Source organism: Vulpes vulpes, chromosome 16 (genome assembly GCF_048418805.1).
Source record: "Vulpes vulpes isolate BD-2025 chromosome 16, VulVul3, whole genome shotgun sequence".
In the NCBI taxonomy this organism is placed as follows: domain Eukaryota; kingdom Metazoa; phylum Chordata; class Mammalia; order Carnivora; family Canidae; genus Vulpes; species Vulpes vulpes.
This window is the reverse complement of record NC_132795.1, coordinates 87,870,993-87,895,638: the sequence shown is the minus strand read 5'-3', so window position 1 is coordinate 87,895,638 and position 24,646 is coordinate 87,870,993.

The window sequence follows — 24,646 nt, the reverse complement described above, 5'->3', positions numbered from 1 at the left end:
AAGCCTCCACCATCTGGCAGCTGTGGCATCTAGAAGAGATTGCCTCCAAAATTACCACAGAAAGAGTTGGGATGGTCACATGAATTGGACAGAAAAGGACATATTTTCCTCAAAATTTATTTCCTTGAACTTGGTTAAAAGATTGCAATTAATGACGAGGGATGCTAGTAAATAATTTCTTTCTCACGCTCAGAAATTGGAAACACCATGTTAGTCTACACCATTGTCTCTGCTATGGTCATAATACCACAAGATGAAAGATCATCTTGCAGGGAACCCAAAATCTTCCTGTCTGGAGTGCCTGGGTTGGATATCTGACTCTTGATTTTGATTTGGGCTCAGGTCATGATCTCAGGACTGTGGGAGGGGCAGCCCCGGTGGCGCAGTGGTTTAGTGCTGCCTGAGGCCAGGGCGTGATCCTGGAGACCCTGGATCGAGTCCCATGTCAGGCTCTCTGTATGATGCCTGCTTCTCCCTCTGCCTGTGTCTCTGCCTCTCATTCTCTATGTCTCTATGAATAAATAAATAAAAAATCTTAAAAAAAAAAAAAAAAAGGACTGTGGGATCAAGCCCCACATTGGACCCCCTGCTCAGTGGGGTCTGTTTAGGATTCTCTCTCTCCCTTGGACCTTTGGTCTCTCTCTTTCTCAAAATAAGTAAGGAAATAAATAAATAAATAAATAAATAAATAAATAAATAAATAAATAAATAAAATCTTTTAAAAAAACCTTTCTGTCCAAACCTGTTCTTTTTGTAGTCTTTCTCATCAGTAAATAGAATCACATACAACCAGTCTTCCATGTCTGAAATTGGGGACATCTCTTCTCCTAACACTTCAAATCCAATAACCTGACAACTCTAACCCCAAAACATACCCTGATTTCTTCCATTCCTTTCCATCTGCACTTGGAGGACTCTGCTCCAAAGCCACGTCATCTCCCCCCAGGACTACCTGAAGAGCCCCCAACTCCCGCTACTCTTTTCTTTTCCATCCTTCCTCACTTCAATCCATTTTCCACAGACCGGCCAAAATAATGTTTTTAAATGTTAATCAGATTATGTCATTCCACTGCTTAAGTTTATTTCCTATTAAGCTTAAAATAAAACCCAAATTTCTTAACTTGCCCGATATAGCCATATAGACTTTGATCCTGTCTCTTTCTCCAACCACATCTTATTCTATTTTCCCTTTTTGAAGCACTTCTGTCACAAGTATTTTTGAGCTCCATGAACATATCGAGTCTTTGCCTTGCCATCCTCTCTACCTACGCTGCTCTCATCCCCATCTTGGAGTTCTCAACTCAAATGCATCTTACTCTGAAAGATCTTCTTTGATTGCCTAAATTAAGTCCTCCCTAGTGCTTTCTCATAGAACCCGTAGTGCTGACCATAATTTAAGTTTTTACTTATATTCCAGTGAGTTAACATACAGTGTTATATTAGTTTCAGGTGTATAATATAGTGATTCAACACTTCCATACATCGCCGGTGCTCGTCACAGGTGTACTACTTAATCCCCATCACCTTTTCAACCCATCCCCCTGCCCACCTCTCTTCTGGTAACCCTCAGTTTGTTCTCTAAAAAAATATGGAATGCTTCATGAATTTACCTGTCTTTGACAAAGTTAAAAAAAAAAAAAAACAGAATTTACCTGTCATGATTGCTTATCTCTGTAGCATTCCAATTTTAGTATATGTGCTGCCAGAGTGAGCAGAGCGCTGACCACAATTTAGACTGTGAGTCTGTGTGTGCACGTCTTCAATGTCCATCGCCCCTACTGGATTGGCAGTTCATGAAAGCATGTTTCATTTGTTAGGTATGCTATCCCCAGGCCCTGTATACCACCTGGCACGTAATAAGCCCTCTGGGAGACCAGGAGGAAAGAAGAGAAAGAAAGTAACAAAGAAAGAAAGAGAAGAACAGAGAGAAAAGGAAAGAAATGAGAAAAGAAGGATAAGAGAAAGGTAGTCAAGCTAGCAAATTTTTACTTATTATTTCTTTTTTACTGATAAGATGTGTGACCTTTAGTCACATAACCCTCTATGTCATTTTTCCTGCCTACTAATGTTTCAGCTGCATCACAGGTGGGGTGCCCTCAAGAATAGAGACAATTGGGCAGCCCCGGTGGCTCAGCGGTTTAGTGCCGCCTTCAGCCCAGGGTGTGATCCTGGAGACCCGGAATCAAGTCCCACATTGGGCTTCCTGCATGGAGCCTGCTTCTCCCTCTGCCTGTGTCTCTGCCTCTCTCTCTGTGTCTCTCATGAATAAATAAACAAAATCTTAAAAAAAAAAAAGAATAGAGACAATTGCCTGCATTTGTGGGGGTATGGGGGGAGTTGGAATAGAAGGGAGGAAGATCTAGAAACAGGTCAGTCCTACTGTGGGGTTGGGTCTCTGGGGGTGGGGAGAAGTCTGGGGGACAGAACCTCAGTTACCTTTGTTTTCCAAAAGCAAGGAAGACCCAGCCAGGGATATAGCAACTCTGGTAGGAAGATGGCACTGGGGGTTCCTTCCAGGCCAATGTTCCTTCCCCGCCCCCAGCAGGGCACAAGCGCCATGATTCTGTAGTGGAGGAGAAGAGACAGAAGCGGCCCTGGGAGGCCCTGACAGCTTGCCTCAGGGGTGATCTGTATGGTTTGCTGCCTGTGGCAGTACTGACACGTGCCCAGCGGACAGATGGCAACCGAGGGCAGATGCCCCACGCTGCCAGCCATCTCCATCACCTTGGTACCATTGAGGGCCCTGGGAATGAGAGACGACCTCAGGGATTTGATGGGAGGAAGTTGCAGTGTCTGAGTTGACATGACTTGCATCCTGCAAAACACGGCCTTGACATAGAAACAGGAGAATTCCCATAAAAATGGTTGCATTCACTTGCACACCTAAATCTGCGAGTTGAACTCCAACCTGCCACATAATAATTCGGATTAATTTCCTTTGCCTTCCACCTCATTGACCATGTGCTGTTTGTTCCTCTCATCCCTCACTCTTGTCTGATTCCCTGTCTCCATCTATCTTCTCCCCATTTCTTCCTTTAATTCTTCTCTTCCTCCCGTATCCACCTCCAGACATTTCCTTTTGCACCCCACACTGCCTTCTAGCCCACGGAATCCAGAGCAAGAGAAGCTGAGCCCTGAAATGGAGGCTCTGTTTGGGTGTCTGCCTTTGCCACGGGCCCTCCAAGTTCTGCTACCTCAGTTAGGTTTTCTGCTGCTGGAACTTGTCTCACCTGCTTCCCCGGTGATTTCCTGTGGCCTCCCTTTTTCTTTCTGCATTGGTCCTGAGGACTCTGCTGTGATTTCACTAATAAAAACATTTCCATTAATCAAAACACCTTTAAAAAGAAAAAGGAAAAGGAAAAGAAAGAGAAAGAGCAAAAGAAAAAAAAAAGAAAAAAGAAAAAGAAAAATCTCTCTGCTTGTGAGATAATGGCCAAAATCCTTTATCTGAGTTTCCATACCTCTCCCAAATGGAAGGCTCCACACTCGCTGCTTCCACTAGTCTCTTATGGGAACCCTTTTCTCCAGACAGACACAGACCTTTACTAAATTCATACACCTCTTAATCTAATGCAGCTCATTGCTTTTGTACATACTGTTCCCTAACCTAAGTGACCTCTCTCATCCTCTCCACCTGTGCTAATATTATCACATGTCAAGGGACAGCCAGAGGCCTGCTAAAACCCTTCTGGTCCATGCTAGCCACATAACCAGTCCCCCACACTCCCCACCCTTATAGCCTTTATCCTTCTCTTGGACCCTTATCATCACTGTCATGTAAAGTTATTTATCTTTAATAAAGGTAAATCACGCCTGAATGAGAGTATTAGCTCTTTGCCATAATAATAAAAAGGACTTACCTTTTTATTATTATTATTATTATTATTATTACTTTTGTCAACAGTGAAAAGTGTTACATAGGTAGCAGGTTCTTCCTTAAAGATGCATTGAATAACACTTATTGAATGAATCAATGGCATCGACTTAATATATGTCTACTAATTGAATAATGAGACATGGTAAGAACAAAGTGAGTATGTACTGAGTAAGTGAATGCCTGCAACGAAGCCAACAGACTGCCCAGATGTTCTCACCCACGGGGAGAGTTCCGCAGCTCCAAGTCACAGTTGGATGATATTTACAAGGCTTAATACCATCTTTACTGACTTATCTCGAGTTTTCACTGATATCAGAAATAAATGTTTTTGTCATGCAGCCTAATTTAAAATTCTTGGCATATATGAGTGTTTTATTCATAATGTGACTATTTATGATCATTTGTTTTGTTTTAATATCATTTATCTCAGGGTGACTAATATAGAGACAATTATATATATTTTTTGATGGCCCAGTAAAGCCAAATATATTTTAGAAGCAAATCTGGGCCAGAGAGCATTATTTTAGAGATGAGGACATGGGGGGACAGAGAGGTTAAATAATATGTCCCCAAGACACACAGCTAACTGGTGAGAATCTGGAATCCAGATCCTCTGAGTCCCCATGTCGTATTGTTTCCCACCTCCTGGTGCCTCTGTTAGTGAAAGGAGGAAAGGACAGTCTGCAATGTGAACTTCCCCCAGCCCCCCTCTCCCCAGCCCAATTTTTAAACACTAAAAAGATGACAATACGACCTCTACTCTGCTATAGAGTAGGGGGGAGGCAGGGGGAGCCGAATCTCCAGCACCCTGAGCAAATCCCTGTGGCAATTCCACTCAACTCAGGCAGCACTGAAATGGGTACACACATGTGACCCAGGACCGGACAAATGTGTGATACCCAAATGAGCTGAAGCCAGTGCCGAGACTTCGACCATGAAGTGCCGGCGTGGCCAAGTGGAAGTGAACCACCTCCACCCCACATGTGTTTGGCATTTAGAATCGTCAAGGGTTTCTGCCTACTCCATCCAATCCACCTTGGCTCATCGGACTTCAAACCCCTCTCAGCTCTGTGTTAAGAGGAGGTCCCGTGTACTGGTCCTCCAATGGCCCTTACATACCTATTAACGGTCACCTGCTGGTCGCCAAGACATAATCCACTAGCACAGGTAGGTGACACAGAAAACAAACGACAAAAGAAACCACTTTGCTAATTAGCCAAGAGATTGGATTCCAGGGATAATCCTGCTGTTGTCTAACTGTGGATTTGAAATTAGGCATTCAGGGATGCCTGCATGGCTCAGCAGTTGAGCGTCTGCCTTTGGCCCAGGGCATGATCCCAGAGTCCCGGGTTCGAGTCCCATGTCGGGCTCCCTGCATGGAGCCTGCTTCTCCCTCTGCCTGTGTCTCTGCCTCTCTCTCTCTCTATCTCTCTCTCTTTCTCTGTGTGTGTGTCTTTCATGAATAAATAAATATTTAAAAAAAGAAATTAGGCATTCAGTCTATGCATTTGTATCAAAAGGGTGCTGGAGTAGAAAAATGCTTCTCATACAGTGTTCAGATAGTTTCATAAAGGAACAGTAGGGTCTCCTAGAAGGGCCTCTGTGGCTTTATCAGCTGAGTTACCACATTGGGTATCCACACTTCCCAACCTGACTTCAACCAGAGCTGTTCCATCTTAATCAGTATCCTGCATAATGCTTAAACGGAAAACATAAATTCTGCTTTAAAAACAACCGTCATAAAAACAAACAAAATTACTTTGCAAATCCACTGGAGTAGCTAATCTCTAAGGTGCCTACCAGGTCCTTTAATTTATGAGACATCTGGGGACAGGCTGAGCCTATGGTGCTTTTCGAATCATCCCAAGTAGGTCTGATCCAGCCTGGGTTCAGTCTGTGTTTTTAAAGGAGCCCACCATAGAGATTCTTCGAGAAGCACCCCTTCCCCTTGAAGATATTCTGGGCCATTAGAAATCCAGGATTCTAGATCAAATCAGCTCATGGATGAAGTAAATTCCTTACAGTTTTCCCTAGCGTTTAGACCCACAGTGAAGAAGCTCTGATCTGATTTAACACATTTAATTGAATTCATTTCATTGAACATCGATTAAATGTTATGCATTAGCTTGGTACTATTATGCTTTGGGGCTGGTATTTGTTATTTTGTTTTTGTTGTTGTTGTTTTTTGTTGTTGTTGTTATTTCCTGTTTGTGTTCCCATACTTAACATAGAAATTACAACTCCTACCCCTCCATAGAGTAAGGAAACATAGGGACTGGTGTTCATTTTTCCTTCACATATTTCCATTGGATTCTTCCAACCTCTGCCTAACGCCAACTGAGTGTCCATTACCAAATCAGGTGCAGGGTTAAATAGAAGAAAAGTTTAAAGGCCATGGTCCCTGTCTTCAAGGATTTAGAGTACATCTGAAAGAGAAAGCACTCCCACAGGTAACACCAGCAGGTGACAAAGGACCAGTGCTAGGCCAGCTACAATCACCTACCAGAGGTAAACAAGATTTGCTTGACAGAATGGCAAGGGTGAGATTGGGGCAAGCTAGAGTTTTCAGAGGACTGATCTGTTTACTGAAGGGCTAAAAGGGTTTGGACACAGAGAATGACCCTCATGGGAATGGGGGGAAAGTGGAAGAGAAGCCCCAAGGAGCACTGAAGGAGGCTGGCCACTCTGGAGCAAAAGCTGGCTGTTTCGAGAGCCCAGACAACCCAGGCTCTCTGCCACTGCTCCAGTGGAGGTGGCCCGCCGTGACTTACCTGCTCAGGTTCTCAACTCATCAGCTTCTCCATGGAAATCAGCTCCTGGACTCCCTATTGATCTCAAAGATGCATCTCCATTTAAACGCGTTTAATGCTTGCCACGTGCTTAGGGCTCACTACCTGTGAGAGAGGCAGGCGTTATTATCACCATAATCATCGTTTACCACCTGCCTGCCCCACTTGAACCCATTACTCACGCCATCCCTCTCCCGGGAGGGGCCTTTCGCCATCGCCCGGGGTCCTATATGTGCCTGCTCTTCGGGGGATGCGTGTACTAAATGCTAAATTTTAAAGTGGCCACTTCCAAATGGTTGGGGGAACTTGAAAGGGGAAATGGTATTCGGTTTGGATTCCTCAATAAATATGCCTATTTTTTCAGAAGTTGAGGGTGAGTCAGGAAGGAAACAGCCTACGGAGAGGAAACAGCCTACGGAGCAATGATAGGGAAGGCAAGAGCCAAGATATCTTCCAAAGTAGGGGTCTCCCCACACGTGCACAACCTTCCCCATTTTCCTCTCTCTCCCCCGATCTCGTTCTCCTAAGCCAGCAATGATAATCTGGGAATAAATTCGCATTTTCTAAGGGGGAAATATTGCCAAGCCTGTTAATCTCATGCAGATGTGATGTTACTTTTACTATGTTGTAATATGGCTTCTTAAAAAACAAGTCGGAAGGGGGGGGGGGGATGCCCACCAAAAAAAACAACAAATATTCGCCAACCCATATGGTCAGTAATTGCTGTTTAATAGTCCTCCTATTACAAACCTGAGAGGCAGCAGTCTGAATTACCAGTAGAGTATTAATAAACAGGAATGAGTTAATAGTGCATAAAGACCTTCTAGTGGAACAGTGGGGGAGTTGAATATTCTTTTCTTCAGTCAGCTGTAAGTAATTACTGCATGGTGTGCTTCTGACTATTACCATAACAGAGCAATTGGACGTGAAGAATGGATAATAGTACGGACATGGAGGTATTTTTAGAATATCAGCAGTGAAGCAGGTAACTGGCCTACTCCAGTAGAAACCTTTAAATAAGTTTAGAAGACTTTCCACCCCCCCCCCTCCTTATGACATTTAGCCAGGGTAGAATTTTAAAAAGATCAATCTAATAAATTATTTAAAATAACTTTACAAAGAGGATGCCTGTGATATGTAAATAAGAAGGCAGGAAGGGAGGCAGGAAAAGTCTAAGAGGCCCAGGCGGACAGGAGGCATGGAGCCGACGTTACTGTAACTACATAATCATAGGTTCCTTCCTGCTCCTCTGAGAGTACAGTCTGGACGCGAATCTGCTTGACTGGCTCCCACTGGCTGCGCAGGTGAAAGTGAAAATATTCAAATCAGAGCTGTAACTATGATTGCTAGAGTTGTGGGTTTTCTAAAATTGAGTTAGTCATCCTCGGTGACTTAATGATGCATATCATTTATTTTAAAATATTATTACAGGGGCATTGCCTGAGCTGCAGTGCCTCCTTCGCGGGCCTGTCCATTATGCGATGCGCCGGGTATGGCATGGGCGGCGGCAGCCGAGATATTGTCTCACGGCACAACATATGTTCTCAGATGAAAACAGCTTGAGACTTTGATTCAGAAAGCGGTAATTTTGCAAATGCACACAAATATCATTTAAGGAATATTTTGATTTTTTTTATTTTATTTTATTTTATTTTTTATTTTGCAGGGTATAGGTCCTTCTCCTGCCTCGTGGCTGCACAGGCCGATGCTGATTTTTCAATTTGCAGGTTTGTTAAGCATCATGGAATGTTTTGGTTCTCAATCAAGAATATTCTTCCCAAGTGGTTCCAAAGTCCTACGCTTGAAAATAAACGTGTGTCCTCTTTGTCTCCTAGCAGCATGTGTTCCAATGTACAATAGCGGCACAGGACAGAGGAAGGCAATGCCTTTGATTGAACCATCCTATAGGCTTTTAACCTGCCACTCTCCTGGGCTGGGAGCTTTCTTCAGGCCAGGCGGCACGCTCTCTTCTTTGGGCGGTGCTGGCAGCTGGAGTCCAGCGGGGATGCTTAGGAGCCAGGACCCACGTCCTCCTCCTGGCGGGATTCCTGTCCTATCTCGTGGCACAGGAGCTGAACACAGGATGAGCTGCCTCAGTGCTAATGACCTCGGAGACCCACCTGAAAATGAGGTGCAACCTATGGGACAGGTGGCGATGCTGAACTGATCTCTGCCCAGCGCTCTGAAGTCTGACAAACAAATGTGTGTGAAATAAACACTGTCGCATTTTTTTTTCTCCTGAAAAACCACATAATTGTGTCTGAGCTCTGCCAGCCGGCATATTCTGATGCATCTAGACCCAGACCCTTTCTTGGTAAAAGATGCCGCAGCGAAAATTTACAGCTGTGTGTGTCACCTGTGTAGCTGGTCGTTCTTAATAGAAGTCAAGGGCACACCTGGAGAGGTGTCATCATAACCCAGGGACAGCAGTAGTTTCTCCCTGTCGCTAGTTTGGGTTTACTTTTCTCATGTCTTTGAAAAGAGAATAGTTCTCTTTTCCTGAGTCTATAGAGAGGCGAGGACAAAAGAAAATCTGGTTAGGGGGATCCCTGGGTGGCGCAGCGGTTTGGCGCCTGCCTTTGGCCCAGGGCGCGATCCTGGAGACCCGGGATGGAGTCCCACATCGGGCTCCCTGCATGGAGCCTGCTTCTCCCTCTGCCTGTGTCTTTGCCTCTCTCTCTCTCTCTGTGTGACTATCATGAATAAATAAATAAAATCTTAAAAAAAAAAAGAAAATCTGGTTAGTTAAAAAACAATTTTTAACAAAAGTTTTCACATAGGACAAAGATCAATGGTCATTTCTAGAGACCATCAGACTCCGGACTTCATGAATTTGGGCTTCTGAATGTTTAGTATCTTTGTGTTTCTGATTTGGTGAAATTCTGAGATACTTTATAGCCAATGTTGCAGGTAACCACACTCTCGGTGGTCGTGAGTATGCCCCACTGGAAGTCCTTCTTCACCTGATAAGTCATGAACTTTCCCAAGGGCATGGGCTGCACCTGTACGGTTCACACCCCAGCTTGCCACTCTGTCCAGAGCGCCAGACGTAACTTCCCCAGGAAGATGCATTGCCAGCAATCAGAGCTGTTGCATTTTAGATCAAGAAACCCCCCTGGGGAGCAAAAAAATAAGAGGTTTTTCCCAAGAGTGAGAGTAAGGGGAGAAAGGAGCCTCCGAAGCCTTTACATCTCCATTTAGCTCTAAGAAGCCCAGGGGTGGGGGGCGGGGAGGAATACCCAGAAATGTTAAGAAACCAAGTTGTTGCAGAAGCCACCATTTTCCCTCTTTGGGTATTTGAGCTGGTCCCTCTCTAGTCAAGAATTCTTAGCATTTTCAGGTATCCCCATTGAAACAACTTAGTAGGTCAACACTCCAATAAGAACTAGTGAAAAGGTACATTATTTCGAATTGCTTATACAATTCAATTTGTATAACACTTTCCAGACTGGTTGAATTCATGGGTTATCATGACAACCAGTAAAACTCACGAATAATTTTTTCAGCATTTGGTAAATAATCCTCTGAAATGTCCAGAATGATATTGCATATAACAGTAATTCTAACAGAGGTCTAAACAACCTGGCCTTTACCTGATTCATTGATTTCATCTCCTACCATTTTCCCCATGGTCTTATTTCAGTTCCTCCATCATCACCCTGAGCTGAGCTTATCCCCACATCCGGGTCTTTATATCATCTTTTCCCTCAGGCTGGAAGACAATCAGCCTCAGTGTAAATGTCATCTCCAAGAAACTATTCTTAACAGTTTTCTGGGCATTGTCTAAACATGACTCTGATTTATTTTCTTAACAGCATTTATGCTAGTTGATATTTTGTTTGCATGTGTGCTAGATCGAACTGTTCTCAATTCTTGATTCCCATCCTGCTATAATATGCATGCCATGTCACCACAGGTGGAAAATGATCCCCACCCAATTGACGTTAGGCTTAGCCATGTGACTAACTTGCACTGGTTATTAAATGGTGGTAGGCTTGATAAGAACAGAGACTTTAAATATGCTGTGTGTCTGCTTGTGCCCTGGTGCTCTTGCCATTCCCTATAAGAAAAATATGTCATAGGCGGTCACTTTTTGAAGAAGAATGAAGATACTGTTAGAACAAAACTGAACCTAATCAGAGGCCTAGAACCCCTGAAGTAGTGCTGTTTCAGCCAACCCATAGGGCCATTAACAAGAAAATAAACACTGTTGTTTGAACCTCTAATTATTTGGGTTTGAGTGTGAGGCTTATCATTCATCATTAATGTGGCCATTACTAATTAACATAGAAATTATACCAGAAACAGCTTTCTACTGTCAAAATCCTTTAAAATATGCATCATTTGGTTTGGGATCATGTAGCAAGTAGAGAGGAAACTATAAAAAACTGTAATAAGCTGGGGAAAAATGATAATCCATATAGTAACAAAAAACTGGATGAAACCATTGGCTGCAATAACTTAGAAAGCAGAAGAATGTACTATGTGCACTTATAGCAAGGGTTGGAACATTTCTGAGAGTATTCATGGTATGAGTTGGCTGCTATTATCCACAACTGATAAATAACTACATGAGATAAATGAACTTGGAAAAAAAATTGACTAGTTTGTAAGGAGGATTGAGGGGTATTGAAAGAACCTAGGAATTCTGGGGAGTGTAAGTTTGAAAATTTAAACTATTTCTCTCTAAAAATGTGACATTAGGACACTACCATACAGCAAAGACAAAATTTAAAAAGTGGTTGTCACACACTCTGTTAAGACCCCTGAAAAGATTAAGGAGATCTAGAATGCAACTCATGAGTAGAGGACCTACACTTACATCTAGAAAGATTCATGCCTCTAAAAGAACAATGAGTAGGCATTCAGCATGTATAGTTGACTATAATCTACATGGGAATCTCCCAGAAATTTTGAGAGAGTTGTATTGAGAAAACTGCCACTGGCCTGTTTGTTTGTTTTTTAAGATTTTGTTTATTTATGCATGAGAGACACAGAGAGAGCAGAGACATAGGCAGAGGGAGAAGCAGGCTCCCTGCAAAGAGCCTGATGATTGACTCAACCCCAGGATCCCGGGATCATGACCTGATCCGAAGGCAGATGCTCAACCACCGAGCCAACCAGGTGCCCCTTAGCCTGGGTTTTAAAAGATTATGTATGTGTGAGATACATAAAGATCTCTGGGCCCCCAAAATTTCACAGGCAGGGAGCAGATTGAGAAATCTTCTCAGCAACACAGCAGGGTGTATTCTCTAGAACTGCCAGAAAGACCAGGATGAAACAGGAAGAAGTTCCAAGGGCAGAGTAGACTGGTGATGAACTCTCAGGTGTAGCACCAGGGCCTAACCAAGGTATAAACCAACGTCTCTGTAGGCAAACCAGCCAAATTTTCCCAGCAGAATTTCAAAATTGCTAGAAAGCGGTGACTTCTACCATTCTCCTAGTTTGTTCCATGTTGCATGCAGGTGTTTGTTTATCCTGTCCCATTCCAACATTGTATGTTAGAAATGTGGAGGCAGATAACATATCTTTTCAACTCTTAGGTGACTAGATGAAGAGCAGTTCATCTAGCCCTGACACAGATCATGAGATCATGGACTTTGAACATGATGCCATCACTGGGTGAGCCTCTGTAGGTTTCCTGGGATGGCACTGGGTATACCTCAAATGCAGAGGGATCCTAAAAAATTGTGACCAAGACAGCAGACACTGGTAGATAGAATTACTATTTTTAATTGTTCATTTATTTCCTACTATAAAATTATGCATTCGTTTTTTTCCATAGGACTTACAAGTGTTCCCACCATGAATGAAAAAGACTTCATTGGTCCATTCATATTGGGCTTGGATGTGAATTGTCTTGGTTAATAAAATGTTAATAAATGTGACAGTAGCAGAGTTTTAGACTTGCTGGCATGATCTGGCTTGTTCTCTTGTACTCCTGCCATTCCTCATGAGAAACACATGACCCAGATAGCTACTGGTCCAGGGATTTGGTTTCTCCGGACTAGTGGATCAGATCTCAACTGACAGTTTCAAGCATGATAAGCTGAACCCTGCAATTCCAGCTGACCCACAGAATTGCTAATGAGACAAGTGAGTGTTTGGTGTTTTAATTCAGAAATCTTTAGGGCTATTTGTTCCACAGCATTATTGTAGAAAAAAAATGCTGGCTGATACATTTATATGTGTGTTTACTGTCTGCCCCATGGGCATAAAAGGTCTATGAAAATAGGAATATTTTCTATATTGTTCATGTATATATTCCTGTGGACAGGAGCATTCTAGACATATGGTCATTGCACAATAAATATTTTAAGTAAATAGCTGAAAATGTAATATATAGTAAGAAACTACCAATTTAACATTAACTATTAGAACCCGATTTGGCTAAAAAAAAAAGAACCCGATTTGGCTATCTCATTTACTGAAAATTTAAGGTTAAATTCACAATGAGCAGAGAGGAATGGCACACTATAGGAAAAGAAGTCACTTCACAAGAAAGATCTCCTCAAGTGGTGTTATGAATGTCTAAGATAGAGACAGCTGTAGTGACACTAATAGCTAATTTGGTTGAGAAAAGGGAATTATTACGAGACCATGTCCCAGTTGTCTTTATGTCTGTAGCTGTAGTCCAAAGTGGGCCCTCAATAGATGTATGTGCAAATGACTTGACTTTCAGAGCTGGTAAAAGCTTTTTATACCCTACCTGGCTTTTGGTTATGGGAGATACTAAGGTGACATCAGCAAATAATGCAAGCCTTGCTTAATTCTTCACTTGGCTGGAAACTCTCTAATCTGGGAGGAGCTAGATGATGCCTGCGGCTCAAGCAAAGTACTCTCTTCTCTTTCCATAGATGAAAAGGGAAGAGTTCTGCAGATATTAATGAATGTGCCTTTAGCTTTTTATATTCTCCAAATCAACTCATGTTACTTTCTTATTCTTCCTTAGCAATTCTTTCCCTTAGCCCAAATATCCCACCCTCATTTAATGCAGCCATTCCACTGAACAGTTTATTTTCCATCCGTTGTCACCCAGCCTCTACTATGGCCTCCATCCTGTGCTAAATCCTGAGGGTAGATGTTAGATATAGTTTTTGCCACCAAGATGTCTACTGGTGAAGGAAGATAAATAATCAGATAATGTTGTTTTAAAGTAAATGCTACGACTGAACAATACATCATAAGAACACAGAAATAGGGCATCCCAATGATACTGAGGGACCAACAAAAAGTGGGATTTGAAATAGAAGAGGAGATAGAGAACAGAGATAATGATGTGGAAGAAATGTTCCCACATTTTTGCTTATGCTTATAGGAAGGGTGGCCTCCATATAAGAATATAAATACCAGTGTATCACTGAAGGAAAATGCATGGATGACCAGATATACACTGAAGTACTAATGGAAGAGGAAAAAGAAGAGTTTGCAGGGTCTTAGAAGACTCTCTCCTGGCATATAGTATACACACCATACCACAATCTCAAGAAACATGATGAAATGGCAAGGAAGCAAAAGACAGCAATTATTCCAGGAGAGAGAAAAGCAAAAATCTACCAATTGAAGCAGCTTTTTCCACTTGTTGAAAGTCCCTTTTTTTTTCTTGGAAAGGCACTTGAAGTCAGTTAAGAGAAATTAAAAAGTAAGTGGAAAAAGTCTGGAATGTAAAAAGAAGACCAAATTGTATAATAGAGGAGAAACCAGGATGGAATTTGGTCTGCCAAGATGAGGGTGTGAAGGGATGAGGGATCATCAGAGTCTGGAGCACTTCATAGAAACTCAAAAACAATTCTTGTGGGTTGATTGATTAGACAAGATAAGGTGCCCTTTGAGGTCAGGGGGTCAAGAGTTTATGTGGCCAATTTAAAGTTTTCCTGACAGTAGAGGGCATTTTGAAGATAGCGGAAAATGTTTAGCTAATTGAATTTGTAAAGTGCATGTATATCCCCAAAATGTTGGTTTTATGTCTGCTTTCTATTTTTTAATCTTTCAAATTTGTCAGAACAAAAGTGTGCCAATGACATGGAAGAGCTTTGTTCTCTCTGTATCATTTTGCTCCATCTTCTACTCCCACCATTCTAGAAGGCTATGCAGATTCAGTGTTCTAATAGCAAATCATATTCTAATACTTCCTGAAAAAAATCATTTCTCATGTATGTGTATGTCTTTTTCGAAGAAGATAATTTGAGTAGGAGAGCATATCTCCCAAAGGACATATAATTTCCTAGGTAACTTTTCTTCCAAAGGATACCACTACTAGGACTTCGACTGCATTGCTTTATTAACTGAGATACAAATCATGGAAAATCATAGATAATTCCCTCCCAACCACAAATTCTAATACACAAACTAGAAATAATTTTATGATTCTTCTGACAGAAATCAAAGACAAATAGAAAAATGGGGCAAACAGGCAGATGCCATATATCCTTTTTTAAAAAAAATGTTTGTAATCATCAGTACATGTCATCCATTATATTTTTTTCGACAGTGTAAAGATACAAAATACAACTGAGCATAGAGCAGGAAAAATACCTTGAAAAGAATTTCCCTAGTTGAAAATAGCTTATGTATTTACATGCCTGGCTGTATTTGATCTTCACAACAGATCTGGTAGGGTAGTGTAGGGAAAGGAGGTAGCACATTGAGGTAGGATAAGGGGACAGTCTTTGAGTCATTAACACCTTGACAGACTCTCACTTATTAGCTGCAGGATGTAGGGCCAGTTGGTTAGTGTCTCTGAGGCCCAGTTGCCATTGTTTGTAAAACAGGTGTCATAGAAGTTGCCTCATAGGTTTGTTGAGAAGATTAAATGAGGGAAAACAGAGGCCTTGGTATGTAGGATCAGAGAAATATCTATAAAGTAAAAAATAATTATTAATACCATCTAGGATCAGTATGGCAAAGGTATGATTATTTTTCCACCTGACACATAGACATATGCATCGGAAGTGTGTCTAACTACACTGCTGACCACACGGAAGGAACATTTTGGTTCCTTGATTTTTAATATTCAGAGGTGACTCGTCCATGTTTAACACTTCTAACAACAACAACAACAACAACAACAACAAAAAGAAACCTATTAGGAAAATATGTGTTGGTGACATTTTAACTAAGCTATTAGGTATTTTTCTAGCCAATGTGTCAATCTAGTTACAATCTTTCAAAAATGCAGTGAGTCTCAGTCTAAGCACTGGCAAAGCCCTGAAAGATCAGATTTGATCTACAGGGTGGCCCATGGCAGTCTCTCCCTCCATTGCTGGCCAATTCTCACGTTAATGACATAATTAAATGGCTATAAAGTTCCATAATTCTTGCTCCTTTAATTAACCAGAAGGAAACTTCTTATCTTCTCAATGTTGAAGATTCTACTGTTTCATTCTGTATAAGTTTCAAAAGGCTACTGTTCAAATCCCATAACAATTGCAAGGAGCACTAATTATTTTTCTTAAAAATAAAGAAGTGAGAATTTGAGCAGAAATGCAAACTTTCAATCAACTGTATAAATAATCAACTAAAATTGGTTCTGTATATCATGCTGTGAGTTTGCACCAAAAGTTGTTCTAGATGACAAACATAAACTTAGCAAAAGCCAAAATCACTGAAGCAGATGATTCCCTTGAAAATTCTTCTGGACTCAAGAGGTGCAGCACTAAAACACTTCCGTAGGGGTTCCATTCTTTATGAAGAAAAAGTATGAGCTTGGGATGAGACGCAGAAAACACATTGTAAATTTTACAAAAGTTTCTTAAAACCTCTCCCTTTGTTCCTTTGACCTTCCATTAGTTTAAGAGTTCTAAATCAGGTAGACGCTCAAATTATCTCAATTAGATGCACAATGGGGGATGACGACATGAAAGGAACCCAGTGGTATTGCCTAGGTAGAAAGAAGAAGGTGGAGAATTTATATCCTATAAGCTGTTCCCACTTCCCATATAGCATGAACAACACTCAAAAGTCTGTTAATCCTTGAAGAGAGGACTCAGAGTGGCCTAGCTGGGCATAGTGGGCTTAGCGTGGGGCTCCCCACGTTGGAGGGCAAGGTGTCTTCCCAGCAGACACTAAGAGGACTTTCCAGGGCAGAGGCTGGCTTCACTAAATAGCACAGACTCAAAAAGCATCAACCAAAGCTGAGGTGGGTCAGAGGCATGAGGGGAAGGGGTGGTTAGCTGAGAGATCTGACCAAATAGAAGAGCAGGTCCCAATTCAAACCTGTAGACACCCGGGGGGGTGGGGCAAAGAGCAGCCAGGCCAAGGAGAGACCTTGCCTCAGAGAGCTGCAGGACCAGGCCCAGGACAAAGACTCAAGCAGCCCTTTCCCTCTGCCTCCGACCAAGCCCCTTGGCAGGTATGTGACTTCAGCTTGGCAAAGTCGTGCATGAATGTGTGCTTCAAGGTGGTGCCCTCACTTGGGAAGCCACGTGCCCGGGGCTGGAGTCAGGAGCTTCTCTGACATCAGGCATCTCGGAAGAGTGGCCTTCTTTGCCTTTTTTGTATTCCACTCTAGGTTGAAGTCTGTGTTAGCTATAGCCTCATTTCTCAGACTCCAGGACATCGTCTTGAGGAAGAGAAGCGGGGAGGGGAGTCAGGACAATCTGAAAGACTGAGCATTTTCCTCAAGAGACTAAGTCTTTCAAAGAAGACTCTATATAAACCATCGTAACTTTGAATGGATTGAATGTTAAAATGAAAGGAGACCTACAAACCAGAAGTGACTGAAATACTGCTAATGGATAATAAGTTGTTTTTACCATTCAGTGAAGTGGAATTACATGGACTAGATCAGAGTTTTTAGAAATTAAAGGGCAGCATTTATTTTCTGCATATCTGAGCGCAGCATGAAGAAATTTCCAACTCCATTGTGTGTGTGTGTGTGTGTGTGTGTGTGTGTGTGTAACATAAAACTAGGGGATTGTACTCAAACATAATCATTTTTTTCTGCATAATGAGATTATGGATGTTTATATTTTTGATTTTTCACTTTCGCATCCCTCAGTTTTTCTGTCATGAGCTTCTATTAGCTGTTTAAAATCAGAGATGGATAAATGCTACTTTTAAATAATTTGTTTACATCTTCTAGTTGTTTTTGCCTAAACCTCAACTGTTAAAAAACACGTAAAGTCTTTGGTCAGTCTGTTATATGTATGTGTGTGTGTGTGTATATATATATATAACTCATAAATTCTTTCTAACTTTAACTTTGCTCTGTTTTAATCCCTTCATGTCAAAGATCACGCTGCATGTCCTTTTTTTCTCTTAAAGTTTCAAAATGGCCTTTGGCCAGATGCAATAAAATTTTGCTCTGACCTGACATGAAGAATGGAGTATGTATGTGAAAGCACTTTGAAAACTTGAAAGGACTTTAAAAATGTGCGGTGGTATTGGTGGTGGGAGGCAGGGGAGTCAGGGGAGGGTGAGGAGACATGAGAGGAGGAGCCAGGTTGTATCTTTGCATAACATAAATTTCAAAGGTCCTTCCTGAGTTAATTTGCAAACAGAAGTAAATGGAGTCACTGGGTGGCATTCCTGCATGCTCACAATTTCTACAAGTTAATCCCACGCCGGTGATAACGTGGCACCCACCTTCAGGTTGACATTTTTCTGTAGAACTTGCTGCTGCTAAGAGCAATGGGCCGCCTTCAGTAGAGTCAAAAGTACCTCAAAGCTGTTGGTCTTCTCGTGTGACTCCCGAGGCCACCTCCTGTATCGACATTGTTCAGAGTGGTCCTAGAAGGGAGTCCTGATCAGGACAACTTTGAATCTGGAAACTGCCTCTTGAATTTGGGTTTTATGTTTGTTTCAGAGGGAGGACCTCCAGATCCCAGAAGGACAGATTCTAAGATGACTCTCCAAATTGGGATCTCCTTAGTGTCCTTCTTCCCCGGATTAGAAGAGGAATCATCTGTTGACAGAGTCTGGCTTCACTTCCCAAGTTCCCTGGTGTAAGCGTAGGGCAGAGTAAGTATGCTCTAATGGTTAAGAGCACATGACCCAAGTCCGACAGTCTGATCCACATCCCAGCTCTACGTTGTTAGTTATGCAACCTTGGAGAAATCACTCAACCTCTTTGCCTTAAACTCCTCATCATAGATGAGGATTATAATAGGACCCATTTCATAGGGTTCTTGACAGATTTAAATGCATCTGATATGTGTGAAGTGTGATGTGAACAGCATCTGGCCTGAATACTCCATATGCATTAATTGTTGTTATTAAAAAGGGAATCCCCATGTGTGTCCAGACCACCACAAGCCTCTGAGGTTTACAACCTATCCCCTCCTCAAGGAAGATAATCCTGAGATGGCCTGGGAAGTCTGAGAAAGGAATACTATACTTCTCATAGTTCTTCAGGGTTCAAGGGTGTGTGGTGGTGACCACTGTGGGCATGAACAGCTGTGGAGCAGGCCCTCTGAATTCACTTTGGCGGCGGCAGGGTCCGGTCTGTGGTGAGTTAGCCACACTTTCTGCCTTAGTTGTCTCTGAGACGACGCCATGGTCCTGGATGTAGTTTTGTGACATACGCGTCTGGAATGGGGTTCCACGTACTGGTCTCACGCCTCATAGAAAGCAAGCAATGGAAATTTCATAACACAGGAAATAATCATGAGTTCATGGATTTACTATTTGCTCTATCTCTGGAACTTCTATTCCCTTCTACCCCCAGATCTTCCATTCCCTTTGTTTTCTCACACAACGTCAGATTATTAGGTATATATACTTTAATAGGCTCGTAGAAAATAAAACCACATCACATATGTTTTGGGCAGGAGGGGTCAGCCTGAATTTCCAGATTATGGCTCAATCCTCTACCACACATTTCCTCCCACTCCAGGGGTTGCATTTCATCTTCTATCTGTCCAGCTAAGGAGAACAGGGGCTAATTTAGGAGCCTCCTTATGCCTGTACATATGCAGCCAGAGGGGTCACTGTTGATTGATGCAAGACACTCTGTCCTCCAAGAGCTCGCCAAGTCCCTGCTGGTCCAGAGAGTAGCAACCAACAGTAACTCACCCTTTAGTGCCTGTGCTTTGTGTGCCTCCAGCTAGAAACCGTCAATAAAAACCAGAGGCAACTTAGGTTGCCTTAGATCACTAATAAACGCCTCGCACCACCACCTCAGAGCCCTTTCACAAAAAAAAATGTATTTCTCTACAGATAGATGCCAAGCCCCAGCAGCCAATTACTACAGAAATGCCTCAAAGGCTTGAAGGAGGAGGCAGGGAGAGAGAAGGGGCTCTTTTCAAAGATAAGAGTTATACGCTTCCTCCTAATAAAAATTGTTCCCTTTTGTTGAATGCTTCCTCCAAGCCAGACACCGGGATACGGTTTAACCCACATTATATCACTCATTTCCTACAATTCTGGGACTCAGAAAACTCTAGCCCATTTTACAGATGAGGACACAAAGGTTGGCGGGGCTTAAGCAGCTTCTACTTTCTGCTTCTCCTCTCATAGGCTTGTGGGTGTGTGTTGCAAAAGCAGCTGGGAAATGCCCAGATGACAGGCAATTCAGGCCCATGTCTGAGCTTTGAGCATGGCCACTTCTTCCCTTGCAACGGAAAAAGGTTCAATGGTTTACTTACTCCAGACTGCCAGAAACAGACTCCACTGCATTCTGTCCATCATCTAGATGTTGTCAACACTTCCAGGGCCTTCCGCTTTATTGATGAGTGTGGAATATTCTGGCAAATTTCTTTTGGTATCACAATGCACTGGGTGCCCATTCTGTGTATGGTGCTGTGGGAGGTCCTGCATAGGTTTAAGGGCGTGGAGTGTTAAAAAGGAAAAAAAAATGGCACGGTCACTGTCTTCTACAGTTATTTTCAATCATGTAACATTCAACAAAACCAGCCCCTGGGTTAAATGCTAGGGATAAAGGGAACAGACCTTCCTGGGCCATAGATTTTATCATTTCTTTTCATCCTTCCTTTGTTCTATCCCTGTTTCCTATGGAGTCTCATTATCTCTCTTTATCCACACAAGTCTCAGGCAGACTATGTGGCAAGATGAAGTACCTGCATTGACCAAAACTCCATTTGGCTACTAACTACAGAAAAGCTAATATATCCACATCCTGAAAAGATCATGTAGCTGGACACTGGTTATGGTCTGATAGGTTAGAGCTGTCAGTTTCCCACTTCATCATGCTTCTCTCCTGCAAGAACTGAACCACAGACTATCATGAACTTTTGACTTTTTCCCAACCTTTCCTGAAAACTCACAACACATGAACATTAAATACCCAAGATAATTGCTTATCTGTAATATCTGTGGCATGAAGGACCCAGGGGAGGCTGCCTTACAGCTCCTCTCACTGAGCTGTTCTGCAACATTTCTGCAAAGTGAGGGAGCAGACATAAGCTGTCTCCTCTTTGCAAGAGAGCAGAAGATACTTGGGATTTGGTAGATCCAGGCCTGAATTTCGGGATGAGGACCACCACCCGTTTCTGGTGTGGCGGAAAGTGACCTAGCATTTTGAAGATAATAATAATAATATTAATGATAGTAATATCTCATACTTCTGAATGGTTCCCCTATTTTTTGGCTTTACATTGGTACAAACATTTTAATATTTTTCTCAACGATAACACATTTCTGTATTTCATTTGATTGCCACAATCAGGAAGAGAAATCATGCTGTGTCCAGTTTATCAAAGAAGAAACTGAGGGTTAGGGTAATTTTTTGCAGGTTACAAAGCTCGAATTTAAGCCCACATCATTCTTTGCAAAGTCCAGTGTTCATTGCTCTTCAATAATCTTCATCTGGTGCACAGAGAGGTTCTTCCTTAGGGAATCATGGAAGAACTAGATCACATGTGCCTAATAAGCCACATGTCCCACCCCATGGATGGGAGTCACAGTATTAAGTATGGGCCACGGCCAGTGAATCCTTGCCCAGAGCCTTTGTGTGGACTGCAAATCCAGTCTACTTCCAAAAGCGAGGCTCTAAGAGAGGGGTTTCTGTTGACACTTTCTCTGTATGTTTTGTTATGCTTGTTTTTGTTGGCCTAGAGAACCAGCAGCCAGGGACAGCAGGATGACTTTGAGCCAAGGGGCGGTCTGTTCACACCCTAGGGACAAGAGTGTTTCACTAAGTTGCTGCCGCTTGAAAGGACAGCCGCCACGCAGTCTTGCTCTCTCCCGGTTTTGTTATCCCTGAGATAATAAATAAAGGCTCATTCTGTTGTGTCCAAAAGACCCTTTTCAGGAGATCTGCTCTTGCTGGAAGTCTCCCGAGCCTCCTCACCTGATTACAGTCAGATGCTGGGCATTTCAAATTAAATTAGAACAAATAACAAAAATGAAAGGAGAGTGGGAAGGAGGAGGAACAAACCAGCAAAAATTGCATTCATGTAAAGTAGCCAATGAGAAAAATGGAGCCAGAAAAAAAACTCAACTGATATCAACAGAGATCGACGTTTGCTGTCCCCTCTTAGGCTAAAAAGAGCCACAAATGAGAATTCGTAGGGATGACAAGTCCAGGTCAATTTTGTATAGAATATTCTGATGCCGATACGGCCAGGAGAAAAAGGAAGATGTCTTAAATCCAGACCTGAATTTTTTAAAAAAGATTTTATTTCTTTCTTTGAGAGAGAGAGAGAGAGAAGGACCTAGGGAAGGGGCAGAAGGAGAGGGAGAAGCAGACTCCCCACTGAGCAGGGAGCCTGATGTGGGACTCGATCCCAGGACCCTGGGATCATGACCTGAGCTGAAGGCAGACGCTTAACCTACTGAGCCGCCCAGGCAACCTAGACCTGAATTTTTATAGTTCGCAGACTTTGATAGGATCTATAATTGCCTATATGATGGGGTATGCAACATACGAGGTACAGATCTTGGAAAGTGGTAAGAATACTTGTCCCATTGTGCCATTTTTTCCCCCTCTAACAAGTCCTGCCAAGGAAGAAGTGTCATTTGAGCTCAAAATTCTGCTCAAGATGTGCCTAGAGAGACCCACTGGAGTATGGAAGGATGGAAAAGCAGATGAATTCTTGTAATACCTGGTCCCAATATGCTCCAATGTCAGTAAGATAGTTTAAAATCAAATGGAAGGATTCACAGACCAAGATTACCTGAGTGTGTTCATTACCACAGTGGTTTAAAACAGAATCCTTAGAGCTCCATTAAAAACAACTTGAAATCAAGCAGCCTCACAAAGCCCCAGAATCACTTTGGCCTCCTTGATACCGCTTTACCTTAGTTACACCTTCATCACGTTTGCTATCACCTATTTCAGCTGCCCTAAATATTGCTGGATCCTAGAACAGCATGAAGATATTTGATAAGACAATCCAACTTCACCATGCAGATGCTGAAAGGACATTTACATTTCATGTGCTTTTTCAATCCTATTAGCCAAAGTAATATATTGTACAGTAAAATATATTGTCTTATTACAGTCCTTTCATCATGAAGAAACAATGAGCACACAGAAACATAATTCATATTATATTGTCTGTCACTAGAGAAGGGCTCTTCAACAAACTCAAACCCAATTTGGATAAAATAACCTATTTGATGCTAGAGAGTTCACTTATCTTGTGCCAAAACTAGTTGCATCCACATATTAAAGGCCATTATTAACTAGGCGAAGAGATTCAAGAGAACACAGCAGAGGATTCCTTTCTAGGAGACATTCTTGCACATAGCATTAAAAACACGATTGGGTCACGCGGCTGTCCCCAAACATCACTCTTCGTTTCGATTTCCACTGGCCAGGCATAAGTAAAACTTAAAGTCTCTGAAGGAGCTGGTGCTACTGGGTATTACCTCAAACGTGTGACAATTCCTTTATTAAAAAAACAATAAGCATTCGAGAGTGATCAGTGAAGATGTCTCTTAAGGCCATTTATTTTTAGCTGAGCGTTGTTGTGACTGTTTCCATGGCTAAACCATGAACATGTTTTCTGCACAAGCCCGGTCAGCTAGTGGCCTTAATTAACTTCCAAATGGAGAATGCTGCGGTTTACCACTTATTAAATATCCACCACACCAAGTTACAATTTCACCCTTCCACACCTCACTTAGTCAAGACACCTCGGAAAACCCACGATGCTGAATAACTGGTGATTTAAAAATAGGTACCACGTGTAATTATCAGAATGAACACACAAGGCTGAGAGTTTACTAAAAGCCGGGCAGCTTTCATTTCCAGATTGAATGATATAATTTGTAAATTGAGGCAACAGGAGAAGCCACTCAGAATAGAACAATCTGTTCTTCCTCATCCAAAGGACTTTAACGCTATTTATTAAGGGGTTGCTTTGCATTCCAGATACTGAGTATTTTTCCAGATTCCTCACGTCTAGGAATAGCAGGAGGTGGTAAATGGAGTTCAGGATATGGTGAAGAAGGAAGAGGACACTGTCTGCATTCAGGATTTTAAAATGGTCTGCCCCCTAGAGAAGGAAGAGTACGAAATTACTCATGGAGCTAATCTACTCTTAATACAACATACAAGTAGACTCACCAAGCTCATCTCACCAAGCATTTTATTCATGTGGGAGATGATGCAGTTTGAGATTCAATCGAGATAGAATTAGTTTTTGTGATTAGCTAGGTGAGTGGCTGAGGTATAGTAATAATGATATCATTATTCCTTCTCTCCTCTCTCTCATACAATACTCTGAGACACATTCACTCTCTCTCTCTCTCTCTCTCTCACATACACACACACACCCTCACTCATATCTGTTTGGATTTGGCTTGTGAATCTTCAACTAGTGTTGTCTGCGTTTCAAGTTGTGTACTCCCAGGGGGGGAAAAAAAGCGAATTCACCTCTCGTTGAAATTCCACTGCGTATAAAATGGTCTTGGAATGTGAAGGAAGAAAAAAAAAATCCTTCTACAAAGAGAACATGTGAAAAGGCCAAGGGAGAGCATAACTGAAAAAATATATAAAAATGCAAATTTTCCTAAACTCCAGCTTTGGATGGACTGAAGCATAAGTGAGAACTTCAACAAAGCAATAGAAAAA